The sequence below is a fragment of the Rousettus aegyptiacus genome, unplaced genomic scaffold (genome assembly GCF_014176215.1).
Source record: "Rousettus aegyptiacus isolate mRouAeg1 unplaced genomic scaffold, mRouAeg1.p scaffold_m13_p_6, whole genome shotgun sequence".
Lineage (NCBI taxonomy): Eukaryota > Metazoa > Chordata > Mammalia > Chiroptera > Pteropodidae > Rousettus > Rousettus aegyptiacus.
This window is the reverse complement of record NW_023416309.1, coordinates 68732478-68742642: the sequence shown is the minus strand read 5'-3', so window position 1 is coordinate 68742642 and position 10165 is coordinate 68732478.

The window sequence follows — 10165 nt, the reverse complement described above, 5'->3', positions numbered from 1 at the left end:
AAACAAAACATTTACATGTATTAGAGAATATGCCAATGGACCTGAAAGGGTGCACATTTCTCAGCTTGAGGTATAATTGCTTAATTATGCTGAAAGTCTTACTCTATGAAAATATCTTCCAATTATGAATTACCAGGGCAAAACATTCACTCATAGTAATTTTATAGTAGAATATTAAAACAAGACTTTTAACTTTAGACACCAAAGCTAATAAAAATATAGTAAATCCCAAGTACCTCACTCTTAAATCAAAGTGCAAGGACCACCAAAGGACTGAAAATTTGGTTCTGCCTGAATTAGGTCATCACCCAACTCGCGGTTACAAAAGAGATGACATGGAGAAAATAAGTTGAGAAAATAGCCTTGGAAAGAACTGTGCAAGAATGGTGGCATTTATCCTCCTTCCTTCTCCTCCTTTCCCAAGTTGGAGAGGATGGTGCCTCGACTGTCCCTTAAGGCGAGTAAAAGCACTTGAAAACTTGGATATACATTCTCTGACATTGGAGACAGAGTCTAGTGTGTGACACGGCCCTGAGAAAACAGAGCTGACAGAAAAGTAGAGAGATGAAAGCATTGGGAGGGGGTTGCATTTCCACTGGGGGCATAAGTTTTCCTTGGGATTAGGTCTGGATGCAATGGAGGGAGCCACCCTAGTGTCATCTTTCAAAGGGTTCCATTCAAAAGGATGTCTGTAGTGGAGAAAGAACAACAAAGAGTTGGACTATATGAAACTCAGCCTGCCTAACCCTGCTTGAGTCATAAAAACCACAGCTGGAAGACCCCAGAAAGTCTTTGGAAGACCCACAAATAATGCCACATCAGGATAATCAGTCTATGGAAACTACCACAGCCAGAGGGTACTATTGTATATTATAATTGTACCACCCAAGTCCTTTTCTGCCCTCCCCTCACCTCCTCCTAGGTCTAATACCACAGAAGCCAAGTACTGCTGCTAAGGAATGGAAGGGGGCGTGGAGCTTGAAAGAACTGACTGTCGCCTGCCCTCTGTTCTGGGCATTCAGACCTGAGGCCAAGTTGAGGGAAAAGAAAAGTTTTAAACTTGGATGGAATTTGGGATTTTAAAATAACTCTGAATTAAAGTTATGGATGTATTAAGACAGAACTGGGTTCTTTATTTTCTGAGAGTGACAAAAAGCTAAGAAAACCATGTGAGATGAGAGCTAGGAGTAGATAAAGAATCTTTTGACAGAGTAAGTTTAATAAGAAGTGGTAAAAAAAATAAGGTTGATTATAGCCTACACTCTGACTCCAGCTCATTCTATTGATAAATAAGTTTCTTAAGTTATTGTTGTTCATTTAAGTGTGTAGAAGAGACCATTGTGTGCAGAAGAGACCATTCAGAAGTTTGTTTAGTTTTTAAAATTAACATTAGATACATTACAGTTATAAAGTTAAAACCCTAGTTCTTCCTCATGCTTTTAAATTCTGCTTATAAATTGTATTATTCTATTTCTTCTCTTAGTAAGTTTTAATGTTCACTTTTAAATTTTTTTGATTAAGGCATGGTCCCAATTATAAATTTAAATAATTTAATTTCTTCAACTATATCAGATTGTATATTGATAAATTTGATTTTCTCCTTAAGTGTTTTAACTGTCTAACTTAAAAAGCCATTCCTTATAAATGTAATAAATAAACATAAATATAATGACCTTTGAATTTTCTTAAATATTCCAATACATAAATTTAGAAAGATTTAAAATTAATGAGTCAAAATAAATATTTAATTAATATTTTAATTTATAGTAATTGGGCTGCCACTCTAATACATCAAATTTTTGTAAATATAACAAGTTCTTAAATACCAAATATTAATGCCCTGGTGTTCTTTTTCTTTCACATTTAAATGCTAAATTCTAACTCTTCTAAAGTTATGAGATTCTTACTAATAAGCAAGGTATTTATTCTTTCGGGTAATTGATGTAAATTTTGACGAGAGATTTCTAATAGATGTGAGACAGAGTTGAATGTATCCAGGACAGCTCTTTCTGTCAGTTAAAAACACTATTATATTAACCCATATATGATGTAAATTTGCTTTCTCAGCATGTTTGGAGTTGAAAAACAAAAATTTCAGCCAGGACGCTGACTGCATTCTTGTAAGCAATTTTGATGTGATGCATTATATCATATTGATAATTGTTACATCAATGACTCTGTAACTCAGAGGAAGATTTCACATGGTGCAGTCCTCCAGATTTATGTCTCATGCATTACCTAATTTTTTTTTTCTGCTCATAGACATCTGTTGCTTGAACCTAGGTTGATTAACTCATTAGATTTTCTGCTTCCTTAGATCTTAAGTTATGTAGGCTTATTTTCTGCCTACTGCTAAACATCTTTGAACACCTGCATTCTTTCATCATTCCATATCACTCAACTCTTACAGTTATTAAAATGATAACCTATGTGTTAAATGGCTCACAGAGCTGCAAGGCCATTCTACTAACCATTTGTACAATGAAAACTCAAATTAAAAAAATAAAAGACACGAATATAGACTTCAGTTTGAAAGACTATTCTACATCGTAAATACAAGCAACTAATTATCTATTATATTTTGATAAATTCAGGAAAAAAAAGACTGTGCTGTAACCATTGCCGTTTTTTTTTCTATTTAACAGACATAAGAGGTAGCCTGCAGAGATATTTCTATTTTTTTAGATGAATATATTTGATTGTAAAGAGGTTAGACAACTTATCCCATAACATGAATATAATCAGCAGAATTAAGACCCAAATCCAGTTCTAATTATAACTGTATTATGTATTCATTCTATTGTACCTCCCTACCTCAGCAAAGGAAGACTAAAAGAATAAATGTTGAGAGAGGTTTTCCAGGAATTTTTGAACTTCATGAAAAAAATAGAAGAACAGCTTTTTAAAAAATAAGGATGTGTGTTATTCTTGTTAAGTCTTTCCGACGAACTTCAATGATTCTTCAAGATCATGCAATGATGTTAAATTCTGGAGGAGAAAAATGGCTTTATTACAAGTCTTGTTGATTATCTACTTAAAGTGGACTTGTTAAGAGTTGGTAATTTCTATGGTCAGGAGTACTGGAAATTTTCTTTGCTATATTTCAAACACTGTAGAAACTTTTAAAGCAGAGTCATAAGAGGCTTCTGCTAAAAATCCTTCCCATTCCACAAATTAGTGTTGACTGCCACTGCCCGCAGTGGGATGAAACAAAAACCTATAAAGCAAAGTGTCATATCACAGATATGATTTTGAAGCACTCTCACTATTTTTATTTTAAAGGAGTGGAGCTGTTTCATCACACTAGATCTTATGTAGGGTGGCTGTAGTTTAAATGCAAGTTAAAAATTTGAATTTTTTCAGCACCCATAATGGTTCATGGAGGACAATCTAAATACCACTCTCATTAGAAAGGGTATGACTTTCTAAGCATAGATTTTCTCTAGAAAAATCTATGGAGGACATTTCTTAGATTTCTCTCTTATGCCCTGAAGAGAAGGGATTTTGAACACAGTATCTATCGAGGCAGACATCATTCTGATTCTATCTCCTGCATCTAATGTTAGAGACAATGACATTATTGTTCTAGCTATACAGAAGCCTAAGGTGATGTTTTCCAGATGTAGCACATCTCTACGATTTTGTCTGAGACAAATATATATTTGTCAGAGAATAATTAGTAAGTATGACTGCTAGAGTCAGGCCTCTGTGGGAGAAAATTTCCCTCCCCTCTGTTTTATCTCATCCCAAATGTGGCATTTGCAAGTTAAGGGAGTTTATCAGAATAAAGCTGTTTCATGAAAGGGGGTTAATTTTGTTATGTCCTAATTCTGCTTTTCTCACCAAAACTTTTAAATTGGCTATTGGGCATTAGGCAGATAATTAATGAAAAAGGAGGAAAATGTGTCCCTGCCAAACCTGCAAGTTAACACTGGCCTTCTGGAGACCCAGATTCTGTAATGCTTGAATGCTCAGTCCACATGTAATTTAAATTACAATTATTGATTGCTTCTGCTACTTCAGAATTATGGAAACAGACTTGGAAGTGATCAAGAAAAAAGGTAGAGACTATTATTATAGTGCTTATACTATCCAATAGTTTGTGGTTTTCCTTCACATAAACTTGGGAGTTGAAACCCAAGGCCAAGTGGGAATCACAGCCATAAAAAAAAAAAAAAAAAAAAAGGGCATCTATTTTATCCTTTCAAACCATTTTGAAAAACTTTGACTATATTATCCACCCCAAACCCCACCCCCAAAAAATTTCAACCCCAAATCCCCTTAAAGATTAACAAGCTGACAAACCTTGCTAATGTCAAGGAGAAGAAAACAGCTCCCTGCTAGTTGCCGGAAATGGACTCCAGACTACCTCTTTCTTTAGCTGAGGACACTATGTAACTGTTCAAATATGTGAAAGTTTCTTAAAGCATGATTACTATTACAGGACTGAGACACAGGCTTCTCCTGGAGCCAGGTAGCAACATTCAGCCAATGAATCAGACCCCGGTCTGGCCTGATGTTCAACAAGGAGATGATTTATAATGGGATATAGGGGCAGCCAGTGGATACACCTCAGAGGTTAGATAATCCAGACCAGCTGGGCATAGACTGTGACACTTCTTTCCCTCTCCATGTCATTTTCTTCCTGCAGAATGTGGGGAGAGCAGGTCTTTGAGAGGGCAGCTTGGAGACATTCAGCACACAAAGATTCAGGCTTATCGAGGACTGGTTCTACTATATGTCTTTTTGAAATCAATGTCAGCCCAGAGGAAATATCCCAGCAGAAACTGACTCAGTGGAATTCAGAAAATTGTAAGAAGTTATAGCATGTAGAAGGATTACTTCTCCTCTGTGTTTTGTTGTTTTTAGTAGGAAGGTGGCTGAGTTCATAGAAGAGTATCACATATTTATCTCAAAAGGTTTAGTTCTATAATGTATAATATATTTTGGGCCATAATAATTGTACTGTTTTTGGTTCTGTAGATTATATTATAAAAATTTTCTTACCATATACATACATAATATTTACTAGCATAACAACGTACCTGGTATGTAATATTACTACTCCAATAAACACATATGTTTAAATAGCATACAATTGTTATTCTAAAACATATGAGATCTATAGATATGTTATAATGTGAAGGGCAACTTTCACCAAATGGAAGAGTACATATTATATATTTAGAAACATTTCAAGATCTGTTTATATAGGAAAAATACTATGTAGTGGTATTGTGATCTTATTTTTAGCCCTTTAAATGAAACTGAACCCATGAAACTGATTAAACTTGGGTCAACCAGTTGTAGCCAGTCATATCCACCACACTAACTCATTCATTATTCCTAGCTACTCTCTTCCTTTCTCTCTACAAGCTATATGGCAGAAAACTTGCTTACCTAAACTATACTACAATTTCCATCACAATCCTACTCTATGCTTTGAGAAAATATTCCCTATACAGGTTTGCCATGATTTTTATGATGTTATCAGAACCAAGTTAATATCTAAATGAAATTTTTATAATTAAAAATTATATTATAAAGTTCATAAGGAGGATGGGATGTCTCATTACATAAAGGGACTTATCTAGAAAATTCTTTTGCAGAGCTAACAAGGACCAGGGATGGCTGAGACCTCTGTTCTACAACATTAAATGCTTGAAGACATTAGAGAAATTCTTAAAGAGTTTTGAGAGAAAAATTTAGTGACCTCAAAATTCCTGGACAAAATGTTATTCATGTGTGAAGATAATGGAAAGAGTTTCCAGATAGTCAAATACTCAAAGTATGCACACTGCATACCTATCCAGAAAAATGTTACCCAAAGCTGAACTCGAATGTAATAAGAAGCGATAACAAGTTTTTAAAAATCAGAATCATAAATAAGGAAGTAGAATAAAAGGCTAGAAATAAAACTTGACATTTTTTAAGAATATAATTAAGACAATAAATTTAAAATTCAGTTGCAAAGCATTATGAAAATACCATAATAATTTTGAAAGATTAAAAAGCTTTAAAAAGAGAAAAAAAAACAGCTTCTAAAATCTCATATTATACATAAAATAGGAAATGGAAAAAGAGAATTTTCTTCTTTCACCGAAGGAAACCAGTAGGTATTATTTCCTACTTGTGGCTGCTAATTAAAGAGCTAAAGGGTGCATTTTTTGAGGAATTAAAATTAAACCGTAATTGAATTGAAAACCAAATTTATATCTTATAATTCCATAGAGAAAATAAGGAAATATACATAGCTCATAATGATAAAAAGTAGGAAAAGAAAATCAATGTACAAGCATATAAAAGAAAAAATAAAGCAAGATGACATGTGGAGAATAAATGTAAAGTGGAAACTGTTCAACATAAAAGACAAAGATCATGAGTTTGTATTATAAAACAGAAGTTAACTGTATTCTGTGTACAAGAATACACTGAAAACAAAGGAAACTAGAAAAGTTTACATGTAAATGCAGAATTAAAGAAACCAGGTATCACAATATTAATATCAGAAAACATAGAATTCAGAACAACTTTGATAGTTAAAGTATATAGAAAGAATTCCAGGCCAAATATATACATCTATACATATATACATATACACACACACACACATATGCATGTGTGTGTGTGTGTGTATATATTACATTTGTGAATTTCCACTGGGCTCAGTTCCCAATGAAAATGACCAAATCAATGTATTAGAGAAAATTTTATATCATGGCTAGAACTTACAGAAGGATGTCACACACCTAATACTTAGAGAAGTATGGCAATACATGGTAGAAGCAAAAGCAGGCAAGGAGAGGGGCAGTGAGGAGAATTTTTAGTGAGAGAGACTGAACAGACAAAGAGATGATGACTTCCTGTTAAAGCTGTCTATAAAAAATAATACATAGGGAAAAGTGGAAATAATGATAAGTAACTTCTCATCAAAAAGAATTATTTTATATTATACATTTTATTAAGATCACAAGGTAATGGAAAATTTGAAAGTGGTAAAAAAAAAAATCTTCACAGAGTTCTATATGTATCAAAAAATATCCTCAAACATGAGGGTGAAATATCCTCAAACATGAGGTAAATAAAAACTAAGGGAATTTGTTACATAAACTGCAAGATATACTAAATTATACTCTTTTTGCTGAAAGAAATTGGTACCAAATTGCATTTACAGGATGGTAAAAAGAGCACCAAAAATAGTAAGTATGTGGGAAAATAAGACAACTGACTATAATTATTTTGAAGTAAAATACATGTCAATAGCACAAAGAAGATGAGAGAAAATAGAATTACACTGCTTTAAGGTTTGTACACAGTTTGTGAAGTGATATATTAATTTTAAGTAGTTTATGATAAATTAAAAATAATTACAAAATAATGCTATCAACAATACAGAAATATAACTAAAAAATAAAATGAAATATTAAAATATTCCTTTGACCCCAAATAAAAAAGGAGAAAAGGAATATAAAGGCAAACAAACAAAAACAACAAACCAGATGGAATAGCAGAAAGAACAACATTTAATAAGATTCAGATTAAACCCAATCATATCAATATATATATTAAATGTAAATGGGCAAAGTAGTCCAATAGGTAGAAATCATCAATCTAGATAAAAAGCAAGACTCAACTAAGTTCTGTTGACAAGAGATGCATTTTAAGTATTAAAGCATAGATAGGTTAAATCAAAGGATAGAAAAATATGCAACATGCAAATATTAAGCATAGGAGAGCTGGAGTAGCCATATTAATATTGAAGTGGACTTCAGATAAGGAGAATTACTAGAGATATATTGGGACATTTTATTATAATAAATAAAAGACATAAATCATAAGGTTGACTCTTTAATCCCAAATGCATATAAATCTAATAAGAGTCTTAATGTGTGAATTATATCTCAATAAAGATGTTAAAAATACATGAAGAAAAAACTAATAAAATTAAAAGAAAAATAGAAAAATATACAGTTAGTTAGAAATTTTAATATCCCCTCCATCAGCAATGAATAGAATAACTAGACAAAAAATAACCGAGGACGAAGAAAATTGAAACAGTATTATTAACCAACTTGTTCTAATTGACAATTTAAAAGCACTATCTGCAATAACTCTTGAATATACATTCTTTTCAAATGCACATGAGGTGATTATAAAGATAAGCCACATTCTGAATCATGAAATAAATCTCAATAAAATTTAAAAGATTATAATCTTACCAATAACATTTTATGATCCAAATGGAATCAAATTGAATTAGCAGTAAATAGGTACCATTAAAATTTTCAAATCTCTAAAATCAAATACATACTTTTAAGTAATCCATTGATCAAAGAAGAAATAACACGGGAAATTAGAAAATATTTCAAAGAAAATTGCATTATTAATATGACATATCAAAGTTTCTGGGATGCAGCTAAAGCAGTGTTCAAGGAAAATTTATAGATCGAAGTACTTATAATAGAAGTCAGGTTTAAAAACATAAATCTAGTTCCATCTTAAGAAGTTATGAAAGGGAGAACAAATTATGCCCTAAATCAATAGTAAGGATAAAATAATAAAGATAAAAACAGATAAAAAGAAAATAATAGAGAAAATCAGCAGAGTTAATATATAGTTCTTGGAAAAGATTAGATAAAATTGATACAGCCCCTCGGAAGACTAATTAAGAACAGATGATATGAATAACCAGGAATGACAGAGATGATGTCATTAGAGAGATCCTATAGTTATTAAAAAGAATATTGTGAGGAAATTATGAACAACTTAAATGACAATTAATATAATGACAAATAAAATAGACAGTTTTTTAAAAATACAATTCACCAAAACCAACTCAGGAACAAACAGGATCTAAATAGTTTAATTCTATCAAAAATATTTACTTCGTAATCAAGCACCTTCCCCCAAATGAAACTTGAATTGTATCTGACATTTAAGGAAAAATTGCTACCAATCTTACATGAACTCTTTAAAAGGTATAGAAGGAGGGAACACTTCCCAATTTATTCTGAGTGCAGCATAATGCAGATACTGGTGAAGATGTGAAGCAACTGAAACTCATACCTACTGGTGGGGGGTATAAACTGATAAAATGAATTCATAAAATATGTTTGAAGTTTCTTTTAAAGTTAATCACACATTTACCCTGTGACCCAACAATTTGACTCCGAAATATTTACCCAAGAGATGTCAAAACATACGTCCACAAAGACTTTACCAGGTCAAGGAATTCTTCCCCCACCTGCTGTTATTGTTGGAGGCTGATGGTTCACAGCTGCTCCCACTCATGAGAATTGTCCTCAGCTTATAGGTGTCACCTCATTCAATAAGTTATACACCCACCCTCAGAAGGGGTCAGCATGCCTGATGACTGATACAAAGTACAGAAGGCCAGCCCCCTTGCCTCAGTGGTAATCTAAGACTTGACCTGAGACCTCACCGTTACTCTGCTTCCTCCCTTCATTATAGGTTTCTCCTGAGAGCACTCCTGAAATAATTACCTCCCCCAAAATCCATGTATCAGTCTCAGCTTCTAGGGACCTAACCTGGGATAAGAGGCAACAAATCTGAGAATTCTTCGTATAAGAATATTTATAGTAGCTTTATTTGTATGAACCAAAAACTGGGAGGAGGGATCTACAAATATCCATTTACTGTAAAATAGGTAAACTATGGTATACTTTCAATATGAACTGAAAAAAAATAAACTGAGTTTTCTACAACTGATTTTCAATTGAATTGAATTTCATTTAAAGAATTTTAATACCACTCAGCCATCAAAATGAACGAACTACTGATACAAAGAATGACTTAGATGATTCTCAAAATAAAAAACACTGACAGTTAGGAAATGAATTCATTCAATGTCTGAAGAGAAAAGCTATGCGATCATCTCAATAGTTTCTACATCTATTAGTGATTAGAAATGCACTTGTAAAAAAAAAAGAAGAAATGATACAAATTCTTCTCTCTTTTTCTTTCCTAATGAACATGTGTATGTTTATGTATAGTGTACGTGTTCTCTATAGCTAGTAAAACCAACAAGTGGGCCCTAGAGTAATTAAACCCAAAGCATTGCTGGAGGCAAAAATGACCAAACTGAATCGATCTTACTTCAGGCATATCATGAGAAAGCAGAGTTCTTTGGAAAAGACGATAATGT